The sequence below is a fragment of the Delphinapterus leucas genome, unplaced genomic scaffold (genome assembly GCF_059928025.1).
Source record: "Delphinapterus leucas isolate spDelLeu-1000000601 "Yukka" unplaced genomic scaffold, BTC_Dleu_Yukka2 spDelLeu_asBTCV2_sq80, whole genome shotgun sequence".
NCBI lineage: Eukaryota > Metazoa > Chordata > Mammalia > Artiodactyla > Monodontidae > Delphinapterus > Delphinapterus leucas.
Genome location: NW_028322289.1, coordinates 1,043,484 through 1,063,935, shown reverse-complemented (window position 1 = coordinate 1,063,935; position 20,452 = coordinate 1,043,484). Strand labels below are relative to the sequence as shown.

The following is a 20,452-nucleotide window of genomic DNA, read 5'->3' as shown; positions in this document are numbered from 1 at the left end:
AAGTATCTTTGAACTTCCTTCCTTTGAATTTCCAAATATAAAATGAACTACACTACTTCGAAAACACATAGCCTGTAGTCCCCGTCGATACTCAGTGGTCACCTGCTCAGCATCCTGTGTCAGCCACTGCACCTCCTTACTGCAGAATGGGGGCCCTGACCTCGCACCCAGTTCTGGAAGGTGGGCTCTGAGTGGCCTGAACTAATCAGTGTGGGCCATTCCCTTTCTAGTTGCTGCTGAGAGACATGCAGATGATGGAACTGGTCTAAGGACAGAAGCCATGGTTTGGAGGACGGGTTCTCTCTGGATGCAAAAAGGAAGCACGCAGCCCTGACTGGCAGCCTAGGACAGAACTATTGCACAGAGGAGGGAGAAGCTGAAAGAAAAAGAGTCCTGAGCAAACAGCACTTGAACTTGCTTTACCATCTAAAACTCAAAAGTAAGCCTATCAAAACTCTTTATTGTTTAAGCCAGTCTGAATTTCTGTTACATGCAACTCAAGCATCTTACCTGACACTTCCCCCAAGGCAGCTCACCTATCTATTCTGTTAATTTACCGGTTTCATACTGTCTACTATGGGGATAAGTCCGTTGTGCCACTAAAGGGCTGAGCAGACTTGTTTGCTCACTTCCACCATGCACACTGTTTCCTTTGGGATGTTTGGGAATCACTCACTGTAAGGTCAGCATCTACTCCTATCCTCAGACCGAGGAGCCCTGGTTAACACAGTGGAGAGGTCTTTGGATGTTACATATTTCTCAGTAGAATCGTGCTTTTCTACGCTATGAAAGCAATAGAAGCAGCAACTTTTTCTTCTTTATACACCTATGTGTTGACAAGGGTCACTTTTAAAGAAATATCCCACAAATCAATCTCCTTTGATTAATGCAGAAATACTAGGGATCTACTCAATTCTTCCATCATAAAACAAAAACAACAACAAAAAAGGATTTGAGAAAAACTGTCCTCCTATACTTAAAACCAGGAGTATGAACTGACTAGTGAGACACAGAAAAAGTAAACTAAGATACAAAGGGGATGAACATGTTAGCCAATACATATCATGTCAATAAATATTAAATGATAAATATCCTCTTAAGGGAATTTCCTGGCGGTCCAGTGGTTAGGACTTGGCACTTTCATTGTTGTGGGCCCGGGTTTGACCCCTGGTCAGGGAACTAAGATCCTACAAGCTGTGTGGCGTGACCAAAAAAAAAAAAAAAAAAAAAAATCCTTTTGAGCAAGCTAAAACAATTCAATCTAGGCAGAGCCAACTAATAAACAGATATCAATTTCTCAATTTAAGGAAAACATAATAATAATATTTTAAACTGATGATTCTTACCAATTGCTCCCTTTTAATGTACTCTGTTAGTTTATCTACTTTTTCCCCTTGTTTGTTGGACAGTTTCACCTCATACATATTGAAGCACATATCTTGGCAACAGACTGTGGAGAAAATCAGAAACACAGAACATTTCCTATTTTAAAATGCTATTGTGAAAAATCCCGTTTCTCCCTAGACCCACCGTGTGGCTGACATGGTTGGTCTTGGTGCTCCGGCCTGGTGTCAGGCCTGAGCCTCTGAGGTGGGAGAGCCGAGTTCAGGACACTGGACCACCAGAGACCACCCGGCTCCATGTAACATCAACCGGCAAGAGCTCTCCCAGAGATCTCTGTCTCAACGCTAAGATCCAGCTCCACCCAATGGCCAGCAAACTCCAGGGCTGGAGGCCCCACGCCAAACAACCAGCAAGACAGGAACACAACCCCACCCATTAGCAGAGAGGCTACCTAAAATCATACTAAATTCAGAGACACCCCAAAACACACCACTGGACGCAGCCCTGCCCACCAGAAAGACAAGACCCAGCCCCACCCACCAGAACACAGGCATCAGTCCTCTCCGCCAGGAAGGCTACACAAGCCACTGAACCAACCTTACCCACTGGGGGCAGACACCAAAAACAAAGGGAACTACGAACCTGCAGCCTGCGAAAAGGAGATCCCAAACACAGTAAGTTAAGCACAATGGGAAAACAGAGAAATATGTAGCAGATGAAGGAGCAAGGTAACAAACCATCAGACCAAACGAAGAGGAAATAGGCAGTCTACCTGAAAAAGAATTCAGAGTAATGATAGGAAAGATGATCCAAAATCTTGGAAATAGGATGGAGAAAATACAAGAAACGTTTAACAAGGACCTAGAAGAACTAAAGAGCAAACAAACAATGATGAACAACACAATAAATGAAAATAAAAATTCTCAGGAAGGAAGCAATAGCAGAATAACTGAGGCAGAAGAATGGATAAGTGACCGGGAAGATAAAACAGTGGAAGTAACTACCGCAGAGCAAAATAGAGAAAAATGAATGAAAAGAACTGAGGACAGTCTCAGAGGCCTCTGGGACAACATTAAAAGCACCAATGTTTGAATTATAAGGATCCCAGAAGAAGAAGAGAAAAAGAAAGGGTCTGAGAAAATATTTGAAGAGATTATAGTTGAAAACTTCCCTAACATGGGAAAAGAAACAGCCAGTCAGGTCCAGGAAGTGCAGAGAGTCCCATACAGGATAAATCCAAGGAGAAACATGCCAAGACACATATTATTCAAACTATCAAAAATTAAATACAAAGAAAAAAATCCTAAAAGCAGCAAGGGAAAAGCAACAAATAACACACAAGGGAATCCCCGTAAGGTTAACAGCTGATCATTCAGCAGAAACTCTGCAGGCCAGAAGGGAGTGGCAGGACATATCTAAAGTGATGAAAGGGAAAAACCTACAACCAAGATTACTCTACCAGCAAGGATCTCATTCAGGTTCGATGGAGAAATTAAAACCTTTACAGACAAGCAAAAGCTAAGAGAATTCAGCACCACCAAACCAGCTTTACAACAAATGCTAAAGGAACTTCTCTAGGCAGGGAACACAAGAGAAGGAAAACACCTACAAAAACAAACCCAAAACAATTAAGAAAATGGTACTAGGAACATACATAGCGATAATTACCTTAACTGTAAATGGATTAAATGCTCCAACAAAAAGACATAGCCTGGCTGAAGGGATACAAAAACAAGACCTGTGTACATGCTGTCTACAAGAGACCCACTTCAGACCCAGGGACACATACAGACTGAAAGTGAGGGGATGGAAAAAGATACTCCATGCAAATGGAAATTGAAAGAAAGCTGGAGCAGCAATTCTCATATCAGACAAAATAAACTTTAAAATAAAGACTATTACAAGAGACAAAGAAGGACACCACATAATGATCAAGGGATCAATCCAAGAAGATATAACAACTGTAAATATTATGCATCTGACATAGGAGCACCTCAATACACAAGACAAATGCTAACAGCCATAAAAGGGGAAATCCATAGTAACACAATAATAGTAGGGGACTTTAACACTCCACTTTCACCAACAGACAAATCATCTAAAATGAAAATAAATAAGGAAACACAAGCTTTAAATAACACCTTAAACAAGATGGACTTCACTGATATTTATAGGACATTCCATCCAACAACAACAGAATACACTTTCTTCTCAAGTGCTCACGGAACATTCCCCAGGATACATCATATCTTGGGTCACAAATCAAGCCTTGGGAAATTGAAGAAAATTGAAATCGTATCCAGTATCTTTTCTGACCACAACTTTATGAGACTAGATATCAATTACAGGGAAAAAAACTGTAAAAAATACAAACACATGGAGGCTAAACAACACGCTACTAAATAACCAAGAAATCACTGAAGAAATCAAAGAGGAAATAAAACAATACCTAGAGACAAATGACAATGAAAACACGACCCAAAACCTATGGGATGCAGCAAAAGTTCTAAGAGGGAAGTTTACAGCACTACAATCCTACCTCAAGAGACAAGACAAATCTCAAATAAACAACCTAACCTTACACCTAAAGCAATTAGAGAAAGAAGAACAAAAAAAACCCCAAAGTTAGCAGATGGAAAGAAATCATAAAGATCAGATCAGAAATAAATGAAAAAGAAATGAAGGAAACAATAGCAAAGATCAATCAAACTAAAAGCTGGTTCTTTGAGAAGATAAACAAAATTGATAAACCATTAGCCAGACTCATCAAGAAAAAAAGGGAGAAGACTCAAATCAACAGAATTAGAAATGAAAAAAGGAGAAGTAACAACTGACACTGCAGAAATACAAAGGATCATAAGAGACTACTGCAAGCAACTATATGCCAATAAAATGGACAACCTGGAAGAAATGGACAAGTTCTCAGAAAAGCACAACCTTCCGAGACTGAACCAGGAAGAAACAGAAAATATAAGCAGACCAATCACAAGCAGTGAAATTGAAACTGTGATTAAAATTCTTCCAACAAACAAAAGGCCAGGACCGGATGGCTTCACAGGCAAATTCTATCAAACATTTAGAGAAGAGCTAACACCTATCCTTCTCAAACTCTTCCAAATTATAGCAGAGGGAGGAACACTGCCAACCTCATTCTACGAGGCCACCACCATCCTGATACCAAAACCAGACAAAGATGTCACAAAGAAAGAAAACCACAGGCCAATATCACTAATGAACATAGATGCAAAAATCCTCAACAAAATACTAGCAAACAGAATCCAAGAACACATTAAAAGGATCATACACCATGATCAAGTGGGGTTTATCCCAGGAATGCAAGGATTCTTCAATATACGCAAATCAATCAATGTGATACACCATATTAACAAATTGGAGGATAAAAACCATATGATGATCTCAATGGATGCAGAAAAGGCTTTTGAGAAAATTCAGCACCCATTTACGATATAAACTCTCCAGAAAGTAGGTAGAGGGGGAACCTCCCAAGAACTGAATCACAGAGCTACTCTACACCTTTCACAAAAGACCCTTTTAAGAAGTACTTAAGGGAAAACAGAAGTAAGAGGGCGAGAGAGAGAGTGCACATGCACGCGTGCATGTGTGTATGAAAGAGAGGGTGGAAAAGAACTGGAACAGAGCTCAGGACATGCAGTGTACCATGACATCTGAACAGACCTTTGTGCTCCACGTAATTCTGTTTTCTAAAAGCAGCTTCTGGTAGTCTGTTTTTCAAAGACGACACTTTCATTACATACTTAAACTCTAGTTCGTGTGGTCTAAAAAACAAAATAACAATATCATGTAATGTAATAAACACTGAAACTACAGCTTCATAAGTTTTGGCTTTCTAATATAAAGCAAACAAAAATATTATAACCACAAAAAATTCTTAAATCTATAAACGCCAGATCAAATAATGTACATATTCATAAATATTATAGATTTTTGAGTATGTGACCTCATAAACCATGGTCTGCAAATGTGTTCCCATTTTCTGAATGCATGCATTTCTGTTATAACCAAAATATCCAGACATGTGGAAGAATTATGCATATTGGAACGAGAATCTTCTAGAAATTACACTACGTAAGAACTTTTGATAATATGGGACTGCCGACCATGCAGTGCCACAGGATGAACCGCAGCCAGACTTGCATCATTTCCCCTGACTACCTTTTCCTTCTTTAAAACTCATTTTTAAATACTTGCAGACTTACAGATGCCTCCTTTCCCCCCAAATACTTCTTAATGTGTACCCTTAAGAAAAATATTTCATTATATAACCACAAAACAATTAGCAAAAATCAACAAATTAACAATGATACAGGACAATTTTTTAACCTACAGACCTCATTCAAATGTTGCCAACTGTCTCACTAAGGTCCCTCGTAACAAAAGAAGGTACTTTTTTCTGGTTCAGGATCCAATCCAGGATGCCACATTGCATTTACGTATGTCTCTTTAGTCTCCTTCAGTCTGCAACAATCTCTGAGTCTTTATCTTCAGTGACCTTGATATTTTTGAATAATATAGACCATTTATTTTGCAGAATGTCCCTCAATCTGGGCATGTCTAACCTTTCTTCCTGATTAGATTGGCAGGAGCACCACAGACTGATATCGTGTTATTCTCTGTGCATCGTATCAGGAAGCACATGATGTTTATTCCTCTCCTGGTGACATTAACTTAACCACTTAGTTAAGATGGTCTCTGTAGCTTCTTCCATTGTAAAGTCTTTATTTTTTCCTTTGCGAGATATGTAAATACCATCAAACTTTCACCTACTACATCAAGCCTCCACTGATTATTATGATGTTGCCAAAATGTGATTTCCAAATTCCATCGCTCTTTCTATACCTATTAGTTGCACTCTACAGTGAGAAAGAACTTTCCCTTCTCTCCCATTTATTTATTCACAGAATCCTTAATTTATTCTATGGGCTATAAATTCCCTCTCTCTTCTTAAAAAAGGCCAGTAGAAAGTAAATGATTTCTAATAGCACACCAGTTTTCATTTTATTTTTCAATTAAAGCATGTCTAACTTTCAACAGTTTTGGGTGCAAACTAAGAATAGATTAAACAAAAAGATATCACAAGATGCCCTTCACAGTTCTCTCTGCAGAAGCAAGTACTGTAATTCATCATAATGTAAATACATGTAAAGGCTACTCTAAATACTAGTCTAGGAAAATCGTGTGAAAATTAAAAAGCTAGATACTGCAAACCTTATAAAGATTCTAATAGAATTCAGTGGCTAGAATCTGTTGCATCTGTTATCTAGGCAAGTCCAAGTTGTTTCTTGGGGAAAGTCAAACTTCTAGCATCAAGTAAATTAATCTAGCCTGAGAGATCATTTTCCCATAAATGGATTAAGATACTAAAATATAAAAAGTGATTTGTCAAAGATTATAAAACTAACTTATTTCAAGGCAACGGTCAGATTTATATCTGAATTTAGGTCTCCTGTGTCATGGCCCTGTGCTCTATACATCTCCCCAGGAGTAATCTAAAACCAAGTACAGTTGCTGTATTTCACACCAGTGCCAACAAGCAAGACCTCAAAATGAGAATCAAAAAATTATACAAGCATCAGTAAAGGCACTTATTCAATACTTACAGTTGTTTTGGAACCAATGTGCCGTAAGAGGACCAAAGAGTTATATCACACATCAGACAGCCTTGAATAATTAATTTCCCTTTCCATGGATAGATGAGAACTGTGAGAAATGAGGGTAAGAAAGAAACTGATTATTTTATTTATGAACAAAACATTTACTTAAAGAAACAGCTAAAAGAACCAATTAAATAATTTCTTACCATCTTCTTTGAGTTCAAGTCTAGGGGGAAAAAAAAGAAGCATATTTTATAAGAGCAAAGGAAAGAAATCCAGTAAAACAAAGTATGTACATAATTACTTACTTGCTTTTATGATTATGAGCTGGTGCTGCCATCTTTTTAGGTTCCCTGTACTGAAAAGCTACAATCACATAAGGACAGATCTGTCTGGGTCGCTCAATAACAGTGCTGCCTGAAAGTTCATAGAGGTAATACCGAAAGAAGCAAAATAAGTATTATCAGGGTAATACTACAGAATTCCACGTGCATCAAGTTTATTTCAACCCTACCCAACCCCAAAATTTAACTCCTTAGATTTAGAAATGATTTATTCCCAGGTGACTATACCTGATTCAGTTCAAAGGTGCGAAACTGACTTGTCTTGTGAGAAAACTTGTTAGTACTTACAGCCACGTGGCAATCATAGCCAGAAGATGGGCTGGTATAGTTAGTTGTATAATTCTCAGACACAAACTTGACTCTTCCCTAGAATGAAAATATTAAGACTAATCAAATGTTTTCAAATAGCAATAATCTGACTCTAGGATTTATTTAAAAGTAGCCTAATAAAGAACATATACACATGTTTGCTGTCAAGGTCCCGCCTCTTCATCAACAGGACCACCAAAGGCAATACTAAGAAGACAAATAATATAAATGGTACTTCAGTGAGCAATCAAAACCTGTATTCTCTCCCCATCAAACAGCTTATGATGTTGGGCAGGGCTGGCTTCTAAGCAGTAAAGTAAGGAAGACTGAGAGCACATAGGCAAAAACTAAACAGCAGTATCCACCAGACAGGGTGGGATACGGGGGCACGAAACCAATGGCGAGGCACAATCTGACATAAGCAAAAAATGTTTGTTACCTGAGCTGACAGGCACGTTGTCTGCGGCAGAACTACAGCACTTATCACAGAGCAGGAGAGGGAAGAGTAAGGGAGGGAAGCAGTGACTATGAGCCAATGCAATGCTACTTTCCCTCCAGTTCTTGGGGACAAGTTTTGGAATATGAAGAGTTCACACTCTTAAAAAAATCAGTAGTGTTACGTTTATAACCAAAGAACTTAAGATAGTAGGAAAGCTAAAACAAAAGCAAAACCAAAACAAGACCACAGAATATGTCCTCAAAAAGCCCCCCAACCTCTAAAATTAGAGTTTTCCTACTCTCTGAGTGAAAATTCTAATTGCGTGATTCATTTATACTGGACTATTTAAGGGCATTTAAAAATTTCTGAGATCATCAGTTGCAGGTGCCCCATGAAACTGTGAACAAGGTCTCAATGTTTTAGGGGTTAAAAAAATATATAAAGGTTTCTCATTTTGACAACTTAAATCAATGAATGTTGCTTTCTAAATTCATCTCTTATAACTGAAATCACACTGCTTTATAAGCAGCTACTCGTTTTCTGTCATTTACTATTTAAAAAGTGGCATTGTGGGACAGGGTGAGAGGAAAGCTTTTCACTGAATACCTGTTGTATTATTTTGAAGCTTTTTTTAAAAAAACATATTCATAGATCATCTATAAAATGAATTTAAAAAAAGCTCTGTCCGTAAAGGAAAGCAAAAAGCAGTTATTTTCTCTGACTTTAGATAGCTGTCTTTGGCAAGGACTATGTGTAGCAAATGATCTGCAAAGAACATTATCACAGACTGATAATCTTTCATTTTTAAAAGAAAAATTACATAGAAGCACATTTAGTCTTTACCTTAATTAGATTAAAAATTACAACATAACCAGACTTCCCATGATACCAAGGTCTTGCATGAAGATAGTCTGAGTATTTGGAAATGTATACACCTATAAAAGTATAAAAATAGATTAATTTACACTTTAAAAAGATTATTTACACATGGGTTACCTTTAACTGAACAAGACAACACAAAAGACAAATAAATGCTAACATTAAAAAACTATTTTGAAACTGCTTACCTTTTAAAAACTATTTGAGATATTCTAAAGGTATGGAAACATTAGAGCTAAGATACAATACATCTGTTCGACAACCAATTTTCTATTTGGGTATGGTAAGTGAAAAGGGATAAGAGTATCACATGTTTGGAAAAGTCTTCGTGAGTCTGTTTTTTCTCCATGCAATCATTCAGTGAAAAGGCCTATAGTAATCTGATTCTCAAGTTATTTTTTGCAAAACATCTCAGTAAGTACTCATATTTAAGAATGTGTGCTGAGGTCTACTACACTGCAGCTGTGTGCCAGGCAGCAGTGCCACAAAGGGAAATACAACGAGGTCCTGCCTTCAAGCAGCTTATTCTGCTGGGCTGTGAATTCCAGGGAGGCGGGGGTTATATCTGTTTTGTTCACCACTGTAGCCACATCACAGCCCACTGCAGCTTAATAGAGAAGTGAGTCTCAAGAGGGGAGAGACTCCTTTAAGTTACGACAGGAGAAGAGGATCCCCACCCGGCAGCAGCAGTGAGAATAAGGAGGAAAGGACACATTTCAGAGATATTCCTGAAGTATCTCTTTTGAAACATAAAAGACAATGGTGAGGACATGGATATAGCAGACAAGAGCAATAAACTTGTGGCCAGAAGATTGGGTTCCAGTTCCAGGTTTTTCACTTACTGCTAATAATAACCATGTGACTGAGGAGTATGTCACTTAAGCGGGCAAGGTGGGCATGAGTATAGATACATAAATCACAGGGTTCTCAGGAAGATTTAAAAAGATCCATAAACTTTTAAAACTATAATACACTACAGTAATATAAAGGATTACTTTCATACACAGAACTATCCATTTCTATTTGAGCCCAAAACTATAGAACACACACAGGCAGTAGTGCTATTTTATTATTACCCCCAGTACATGTGATGAAGAAGATTGTGTATTTATAGGAGCAATCCAGCCTCTATCTACTCCACCACCCTACTGAAGCCAGCCTCTCAAACATCAACAATAAACTCATGTGACTGCAGTAAAGCGCAAAAATGGCCTTAATTTTTAGAGATGTAAGCTGAGGTGTTTGCTTGTAATTCACTTTCACAATTTTCAGAAAAAAAAACTTTTTTAAACAAATGAAGAGAATAATGCAAAACATTATCTGTTAAACGTAGGTGATAGGTATATTATACTATGCTCTCTACTTTTTCTATGTTAGCATTTTTCATAATGAAAAGAAGGGGGGGTTAAAAAGAGTAGGGGAGAAGGAAAAAAAGGTTTTAGGTAAACTGTTATTGGGGTTATGAACTTATCCCCTTTCATGTCCTTTAGAAGAGCTGAATGTAAGTTTAAAAAAACATTTGTTTTACACAGAGTTACCATATGAGCCAGCAATTCCACTCCTAGGTATAAACCCAACAGAAATGAAAAAACATGTCCACATAAAGACCTGGACAAGAACGTACATAGTACCATTTTTTTATAATAGCCAAAAAGTAGAAACAACCAAATGTCCATCAAGTGCTGAATGGATAAAGAAAATGCGGTACAGTGGAATATTATTCAGTCAAAAAAGGAACGAAGTATATGCTACAACATGGATGAATCTCAAAAACACTAAGCTAAGTAAAAAAGTTAGTCACAAAAGGTCATATACGATCCCATCTACATGGAATGTCTGGAATAGGCCAATCCATAGGGGCAAAAAGTAGAGTACTGGTTGCTTAGGCTGGTGGGAGTGGGGAGTGACTGATGAAAATGGTCTAAAATTGATTGTGCTGATGGCTGCATATTCATTTTAGTGAATATGCTAAAAAAAAAATTGTATACTTTAAACAGGTGAAACGAATGGTATGTGAATGTTATCTCAATAAAGTTGTTATTTAAAAGAAATGGTCAGCAGGAATGTAGCCATGGAGCCCAGTAATCCTTCTCAGTGCTGATCTCCAATTTCTGTAGCATCTGACACTGCTAACACCCCTCCTTACAGCCTTCTGTTCTCTGTGAAACTCCACCTCCTGATTCTTCATCCCCTGGACTGCTCTCAACTCCCTCTTCCTAGCCTTGCCCCGTGGCCCCATCCCTTGCTCCCATAACCACCTGAAAGTTCTGCTCTTGCCATCTTTGCTGCCCCATGTAACAATGTTTTTGGCTTCAGCTAACACCCACCCGCTGCCACCTTGAACCCCAACCTCCAGCTCTAATCCCTTTTCCAACTATTCTTACCACCAGCAGGACAGCTTTCAGAAACACTTATGACCACCTCATTATTTCTCAAATTTAGCTCACTGAAGTAGTAGTGTTCATTTAGGTGTAAGCTCCAAGCTAAGCACTTGACACAGTCTCATGTAATCCTCACAGCAAATCTAGATGATAGTTTCATCTATTTTACAGATGAGGAAAGTGAAGCTTAAAGAAATTAGTGCTAATCCACATTCTTGACAGTAAGATTACCTTTCTCTTTTAACTCAACAGCTTCCCTACAATTTCCTCTCCTCCGTGTCTCTCTTCTACTGACAATATCAGTGCAGTGTAAGTTACCTTACATTTGATTCTTTGTTACTCCTCACATTCCACAGTTGCCAAGGTGCGTCAGTTCCCTCTATTATGTGTTCCTACTGCCATTATGATAATTCAGAAGAAATCCTCACTAGCCCCAGATGACTGCACTGAACTCTTGGCACTGAAAGATACCTTCAGTACCTTTTCTAGTCCAACCATCCTTTTAAAAAAGATAACTCCTATTAGAAAACCTTAAGTCTTAGACTCAAAGCTCATTTATATGTTTAAAGGTCTGCTTCCAAAGATCACTATTTATCATCAATGAAACTAGCATTTAACATAGGTATCTTATGTAACTAACTAAACCCCACTTCACCTTGTAAAAGAGATTCCTTTTCCTTACAGACGTACCTTTCCCTGGGTCACCCAGAGTGCTGATAGCACTGCTGCCAACACAGAGTCCACGCTGACATACCAACTTTGCCTTAAACAAAAGATCGTACTTTGCTTATCATATCGTTCTTGGGAGGGTCCATGAAATAACTCTATAATCTATATACAGACTTTCAATACAGAATCTGTACGTTCTATGCATTCATGGCACAAAGCAAGCTTACGTAAGGCAATTGTGTTTTAGTTAATATTAACAGCTCAAACTTTTTCGTGAAATTTTATTATTTCTGTTAACAAAAATGTCACCAGCAAAACCAAATTAAACAAGCTCACAGATAAGTCCTCTCTTGAAGATTTCTTTTTCAATTACAGCTTGGGAATCACTAAATTTGAAAATGTCTTCTCTGCAAATGCTTTTTTTTTTTTTTAGTATGAATCCATAACATATCTTATTTGGAAGTTAAACAAACTCTCTAGTATTACTATATAATCCATAAGTTATATGGTAATGTTAATTATTCTTTAGCAAATCTATCCCTGTTCTTTAAAAATCATGACCTCAACCGAAATACTACCTTGGAATTACTTTAAGTTGGATTATAGATCTCTAGCATTGCTGAACTGTATCTAGAAGCCACACACATCTCGGGAGACATACCTGCACACAGTAGTTTCCTTCTCCACAATTTAGGTACAACCAACAATATGGATGTTCAATTTTCAAAATAAGGCATGAAACAATTCCAAGTAACTAGAATGCTGAACGTGTTCATCTTGTCCCCAAAATCATGTAATTTAAACTTGAAAAACCTCCACAAGAAATAGAAAATATCTATCTAAACGATGATCGAGAATAGAAAATATCCATTCACTCCATTAAAAGTCATTATTAATACTTAAGGAATCTGTATTAATCAAAATCTCACCACGAGCTTACAAATGTATTCAAGATAAAACTAAAGAAAACCTATGGAAAGTTGTAGAAATCCAATCTCTTTCATGACAAGCTTTCACTGTCATTTACATTGCCACCAAACTAACAAAAAAGACTGATGAACTGGTAATCTTACAAACTTTATAGACCTAAAATACCAATATTTAACTTTAATGATATAATTAATTTTGTACATTAACATCACAAAATTACTTTTCTACGATCGAATTCCCTTACCTGATTTTCAGTTTCAAACAGAAGAAACCCGTAAGTTTCTTGAAGTTCTTCGTGAGTACAGTTACTTGCTTTTTTTTCTTGGTAAAGAGTTTTGTACCGTATAAGGGGAGAATAATCAAATGTTATAAACATGTTATTTTGCCTTGAAAATTAACTTTTAAAAATGCATCATCTGAATTCCTCCTGCTAAAAGACTAATGAAATTTATTATTTTTCTATTCCCTAGAATATATTATAATTACCTTTCAAGTGACTATTTCCAAGGATCTTTTATTTCAGCTGAAATGGGATAGCTAAAAAGAACTAGGCTTATATATCAAAAATAATGGGTCTCTTTCATTAAAACTAAAATAAAACAGACACAGTGTGTACCAAGCACCTCACCTCATTTAAGAAAATGTCACTTTTCACCAGTCACTTGACTGTACTGAAAACCATGCTCAGATGCAGAGTCCAAGTAAGAAGTACGGAGAATTGAAACTGCCCTCTGGAAGAGAGAGTCTGAACTCAAGGACACTGTCTCAAAAACTGCAAAACACAAACAAAAATAATGCAACTGTTTAAGATAACCAAAGGATGGGGAAAAGTGGCACACTAAATATCACTGAATACTGATACAGGAAATATATCATCTATGATAATAGGAAATAATCATCTATTTCCTTCCTGTATAATTAAGACATTTACAATGTGTTTTGGCTACCATATCTGGACTATCTTAAAAGATCTCACATGTGAAAATAACCTAAATGGATTATAACTGAGGGTGAATGACTTTTAATGCAAGAATAAATCCCTTTTGGTTTCAAGCTGGGCGCTGTAGCCACACTGGGTAAAAGCAGATGCAACTGTAGTGTCAAGTTGGTGGTCAGCAACTGCTTAGACCAATGCTTCTCATTCTTAAATTTTTTTAAACCTAAGCCACATTTTGATAAACTTACCCTTCCTGTCTTCTCACCAAATCCCCAAGGAAGTCTGTTAGGTTCCTTGGAAGGAGCCTACTACTGCACACTCAGCAAACACATTAGAAATCATGTTTCTTTGGGGCTTCCTCACCAGCCTGTACATGCCTATTAAAATTTACTTCTTATGGGCTGTATTATAAAATCATCATTTTACAAAAATAAAACTTTATTACTTTTCTTGAAAGTGCTTTCTTCAAACCATACCCATGTGTTATCCCAAAGATGCTGGTATGCCCCTCCCATGAGAGGCATGCTTCCTAATTGAGAACTACTGACTCAATCCAGTAATTCTCTCGATTGAGCCCTTGTGTCTTTTGATTTTACCAGTCCTCACTTAGCAAGAACTGAGCCTAATGAGTTCTCATAACATTGAACTATTTGATTTGTTTACTCCTTTCTATTTACCTCCTCTCTATTCTCTTTAACAAGGTTGGGGGGGGCGGATACACACTGATTATTTGTAAATAATAGAGAGAATAATTTATGTAAGACTGGAAGTTTGGGCCTTACAGTATAAATAAGTACATTAATCTGGCTTCCTACTTATACCAGGACTCTGCCAATTACACTAGAGTTCAAAAGTTAAAGAAAACATAAGCTTTTTAATTAAAATTAATTTATGAACAACAGATTAAAAAACCCTAGACTATTACAGAAATCAAAACAAACATTTCAGTAAAATTCATTTGGACTAAACTGTCCTAATGCTTCAATTCCCAAGGTAATTTAAAAATGATTTTGATAATAATACTTCATCGTATCAAAAATAAAAGATTATAAATAGCAAGGAAAGAAAGAAAAGAGGATGAAACACTTAAGAATATTCTGAAGTTGGCACATCTGATCTATATCGATTGCATCTGACTTTGATTTTTCCTCAGTTTCACCTTCTCTCTTTCAATATCGGTATACCAGTGCTGTGAAAAATATGGATATTCTAAAGAGATTCAAACAGCAAAACACCAGTGATAACAATTTAAAAATTATGGCTTTCTTTAGCTACTTCCTCAAAACAAACTGGGAAGCCTATGCACTTGCAAACTCCTTTTACAAATAATCTGTACAGCTAGCTCAAATGCAAATCAGGATTCCTTTAAAAATTATAATTTTGGAAACCTAGTATTTAAATTTTTTAAAAGGCAATATAATATTTAAAGAATCTAATTATACCATGAGGCTCAATATTTGTGAAAGATGTTGCTTACAAGTGAAAGAAATAAAAGTTGTCATAGCTTTGGAAATGACCAATCTATGATTATCAACTTCCCTAAATTCTGCAAGATGTTAATAGATTATAAGTTTCACAAGTACTGAATACTACATATATCCCCAATTTTGAGCGTCAACGCACAATAATAAACTGAAAACTGTGAGAAATAATGCAATTTAAAAGACCCCATCTAATACAATGTGGGGAGTACTGCTCCCAATAAAGCTAGGACTAATGGTAATGATTTAAAATAAACAAGGAGGAACAAGTAAGAAATGACTTATTTTGTACTTTTATACTGTAACTTCTAAAACCATTTATTTATGGTTAAAAATGCTTCCTTTTTATGTCAGCACTCTCCAAATAGCCATATGTTAGAAAAGTAATAATTTTACAGTTGGCAGAAGGAAAAGCATATCAAAAGAGAAGTTAATGGAAAACCACAGTAAACCCTGAATCTTTCATGACTTCATAATAAATGACCTCAATTATACTCTCAAGAAAGCACAAGTTTCCTGCTCTATAATTAAGGACATAATGAGAATTTTACTGATAAATCATTTGACGTTGTCTCTTCCCACACAATGCGCTTTCATTTAACCGCCTAAAACAAGCGTACAAAACGAGGAGCATTAAATAAATGGATAGTTTCATTTTTTGCTGAGCAATGCACATGCTCTAGTTTAACATTCAAGATGATCAGAATATTAAGAGAAAGAAGAGGGGGCTATTCCACAAAGAAATCTAAAGCAACATCTAAGAAGGTAACTTGAAAAGTACCTGTCTGTAAAGCATAAAGAGTGTCCCTTACGGTTTAAGTGATCAACAAAGAGCACATGGAAAAAACTGAAGTTGAATCAAAATGGCTCTGAAAACTGAGTTAATATTCTTTCCTGTAGCACCTGGCTTTGGGCACGTTTCTCTGCCATTTGTGGATTGGATCTTAAAAGTCAGGTCAAGCTTGGGTTTCCCTGGTGGCACAGTGGTTGAGAGTCCGCCTGCCGATGCAGGGGACACGGGTTCGTGTCCCGGTCCGGGAAGATCCCACATGCCGCGGAGCGGCTGGGCCCGTGAGCCATGGCCGCTGAGCCTGTGCGTCCGGAGCCTGTGCTCCGCAATGGGAGAGGCCACAACAGTGAGAGGCCTGCGTACTGCAAAAAAAAAAAAAAAAAAAAAAAAGTTAGGTCAAGCTTGACACAACAAGTTGGATTCTGCTCAAAGCGCCCTGCATCAATCTCCCCCATCTCAAAATCCATGACAGGGATACTGAGTGTCTGATTTCGGGACACTTTTTTCTCTCTTTATAACTTCTAATAAGAGAGATAAAAAAATTATAAACCAGCTTCTGATGCTATACCACAGGTATCTATTTTCCATTCTATAAGCATCTGGTCTGAAAGCAAATAATGAGATGAACAAACGTCAACAACTTAGGTGTCACAGTAATCTAACAGAATCTAGCCACTTCTCCATCTCCCCCAGACTTACATGACCACAACTCCTGTTTGTGAACTAAGCAATAGCACTTATCAGAGACAGAAACACTAAGAACCCAACAATATGTGCCATTAAAGGCCCTTATTAGTAGAAGGCAACCTACACCTTTTAATACTCTCCATGCCTATATACTGTATCTCCTCTAAGTAGGTCATTTGACAGTTGTTGAAGGAACAGCCCATTCTTTAATCACCTAATCCTAAAATGTACTACCCTTACCTTTAAGATATCAAAGGACTGCCAGTTTAAGATATATACAGCTTTTTTAGAACACAATTTGGCAGAAAGTAACAAAAACTTAAATGGGCATACCAAATAACCATTCCATTTCTGGGAATCTATTCCTCAGAAATATTAGCATAAGTGCAGGGGTTATATGTCCAAGGGTGTTCCATGCACCAACACCTATAACAGCAAAAACACTGGAGACAACCTAAATTGCCATCAATAGGGAAACACCTTGCACTTACTAAATAAAAACAAAGTAAATCTGTATATACTGACGTACAAAGATATCTATTGTATACTACTGAGTGAATAATATGTATTATCTGTCATTTTGGTAAAAAAAAAAACCATAAAAAATTACGTGTTTGGAAGTATACAGAAAAAGATGTAGAAAAGATGGGAAATCCAACCGTTAACAGTATATACACCAATGGTGATTGGGGAGTGGACAAAAAGGAGAACTTATACTTTTGCCTTATATATATCACTACAATTTAGATTTTTCTTACATAAGCATGTATTACTTCTACTATTTAAAATATCTCAATTTAAAATCAAGTAAAATAAATCATAATTTCAAAGAAATACAAATAGAGGAGTGTGACAATTTCTCTTGAACACACACACCTTTTCTGATGCAATTTGCAAACTTAATCACCTATCAATTTTGGACTAATAATTATAAGAAATCTGTAGCTACTGGAAGACAGAATTTTTAAAGAAGTCCTTTCATTTCACATGATCTAAATTAAAATCTAAAAAACTGTACTGTGCAGCTTTGGATTCATTAGTAATAGCTTATAGCATTTAGTTTAATACCCACTCTTCTCTGATATGAACCTTGTCTCGGTCTTCTCTCACAGGGAATGGAGCTGGGAGGGTGGTCTTAATTCATTTGCACCAAATATACCCCCGGACTTCTTGACATAGTCCTGTTCTCTGCTAATGTCATAAATGCTAAAATGAAAAAAGAAAAAATTAAATCATAAAGTGAATAGTTCTATTTCAGGCATATCTACTATATAAATAAATGTTTACTGAGCATCTAGTTTGCATTAGGTACAATTTTGTAATGTTTCCCTTCTTTGTCAAGTCTCCAGAGCTAAAGGCTAAATTTGCTGTATAAGAAGTAGTAACACACATAGATTGAAGTGGTTTTCCCCCAATTCTTTAATTTCTAAAGAAAATTTTCTTCGCAGAGATAAACAGGAATCAATTTTGCCTCACTGAAAAAAACCTTTCAAAATGCACAGATTATAGAACCACACCCATGTTCTACTGGCTGGAAATAATAAAATCAAATAGAACACAAATAAAACCTCTCCCCACCCCTACATAAGTAATATTTGATTCACCCTTCATTAAACAAAACTATTAGTGATGACTATTATGTGCCTAGTACTATGCTATACCCTGCATTTTATCAAGACAAACGAGAAAAAGTCTCTATGATGAAAGTGTCCCGGTGGCCTGGAGATCTTAGAATGCGCTCACAAAATACTCCTAGAGTGAGTGTGTGACCTTTGGAAAGCAAGGGCTGTATCTCCTGGTGACAGTGGTCTCAAAGAGGAAAGCAGAGCTGGAAGTAAAGACCCTCCCAAACCAGATTACACTTGCAACTTAGAAAAGGAGTAGCAACAAAGGCACCATATTTTTAAAAACAATCCTCAGCTTCAGGAGCAGAGGAGGGAACCCTTAAGCCTGAAAACTGCTCTGTTGCATCCGTACACTGGGCTCAAACACATCTTCAGAGCTAGAATAAGATGAAGGCAGGGAGAGGGCATCTTTTCCTTTGTCCTCGGTGAGAAAGCTTTCCCAGAATTCTCTCTGCAGGCACCCCATTCTCAACTCATTGGCCAGAACTGAGTCACACGTTTATTCCTAAAACAATCACTAACCAAAGAGAGTGGAATTACCATAATGAGCTTAGAGTAACTAAGAGTCACACAGCCCCCCACTCTCACCCGCCCAAGCTGCTCCTGAAGCATGGGATCACCCCAAAAGCTAGACAAAATTGTGGTTTGGGGGAAGGGAAGAAAAAGGGAGGTGATTACTGGGAAGGCAGTCAACAACATTATCACACTAAGGTCTCAACAAGTTAGTGGTAGGTCTGCACTAGAATCCTGGTCTCCTGAATCCCAATTTAATTCTCCCCTCTTGACATAATGAACGATATAATCAATATTGCTACTTTTTCTAAAGAATCTTAAATATATTCACACAGTTCTACCTCAAATCCTTTTTGAAAAAAGGTGTACTATTATAAAACTATACATGCTGTTTTTTGTAAAGTATACTGAATTTCTCAAATAATGAACTGCTTGCAGTTCCTCATGTGTATCGTGTTTCCACCTCTGCATTTGCTATTTCTATTGCCCTGAAAATGTATACACTAGTGCCCTTTTTTGGCTTATCATTTGAATACTTACTTAGATTTCAGGTATCAGTACCTCTCTGAAACCTTTCATGACATATCCCATCTCAATGACACTGGCTGTTGGTATCACTGGCTACCCACTGTATCATGTTCCAGATTCTCCCACATATCTATAGTACTGATTTCGTTATAGATTTTTCTTCCTGCCACTGGATTAGATGAAAAACTTTCTTGACTGGACCTTTATTTTCTAAATACTTTCTCACTCTTTTTGTCTAATTGTTGTGGCTATTCTATTTTTTAGGAGAGTTCTTCAGCTTTATTATCTAATCCTTTCTTGCTTCCTGAATAATTTCTCTCCCTTTTTTAAAAAAAGAATCTCTTCTTTTACGTAAGTTGTATTTTCTCTTTTCTTTTTAAAGATACCACAGTTTACAGATACTTCTATTTCTATTCCACCCATATTCCTGCCCTGAGAAGTACTTGGTACCTCTAAATCCTGAGCCTTTTCCAGATTCTGTGGAGGGAATCGGCTTGCTTCTCTTGTTGGCTTACCTCTCTTCAGCCTTCAGCATTCTCTAATCCACTAAATCATTTAGTAATTGACCACCTTCTTTTGTAGTTTCCCAAATACTGATTTCATTTATCTTCTCCTTTCTCACTCTCTTGATCTTTGTGGATTTATATCTTTACTCTGTTACTATAATCTTAGTGGAATTTCCAGAGGAGTGTACAACTGGAGGTGTCACAGACATAACTGAAGTGTCTACTTAATGTAAGTCTTAATTTCTTCAATCAAAAAATGTGCAATATATCACCCACCATGGTAGCTACTATCACCATTATTTTTATTTTAACTTTTATAATTATGAAGACCTCATTTTATTTACTTATGTATTTATCACAGAACTAATTACATATCAAATCTTCAACAAATATTAATTTTAAAAGAATTAATTTTTAGTGTGTATTAACGCCATAAACATTCACTCAAATACATGAA

At 36.9% G+C, this 20,452-nt stretch overlaps 1 long non-coding RNA gene across 1 annotated transcript; it reads right to left on the bottom strand.

The window, feature by feature from the left end:
• Positions 1-12,432: 12,432 nt before the first annotated feature.
• Positions 12,433-17,963, bottom strand: LOC149743796 (uncharacterized). Its single transcript, XR_016391787.1, has 3 exons — positions 17,896-17,963; positions 13,557-16,498; positions 12,433-13,249 (listed from the first exon to the last, which is right to left on the bottom strand). It is a non-coding gene; the product is annotated as an uncharacterized LOC149743796 (long non-coding RNA).
• Between the last annotated feature and the right edge of the window lie 2,489 nt (positions 17,964-20,452).